Consider the following 263-nt stretch of genomic DNA (forward strand, 5'->3'; position numbering starts at 1 on the left):
TGAACTAAAACTGAACTAGAACTGAACTAGAACTGAACTAGAACTGAACTAGAACTGAACTAGAACTGAACTAGAACTGAACTAGAACTGAACTAGAATTGAACTAGACTTGAACTAAAACTGAACTAGAATTGAACTAGAACTGAACTAGAACTTAACTATAACTGAACTAGAACTAGAACTGAACTAGAACTGAACTAGAACTGAACTAGAACTGAACTAGAACTGAACTAGAACTGAACTAGAACTGAACTAGAACTGAA

This window comes from Lucilia cuprina, chromosome 3 (genome assembly GCF_022045245.1).
Source record: "Lucilia cuprina isolate Lc7/37 chromosome 3, ASM2204524v1, whole genome shotgun sequence".
NCBI lineage: Eukaryota > Metazoa > Arthropoda > Insecta > Diptera > Calliphoridae > Lucilia > Lucilia cuprina.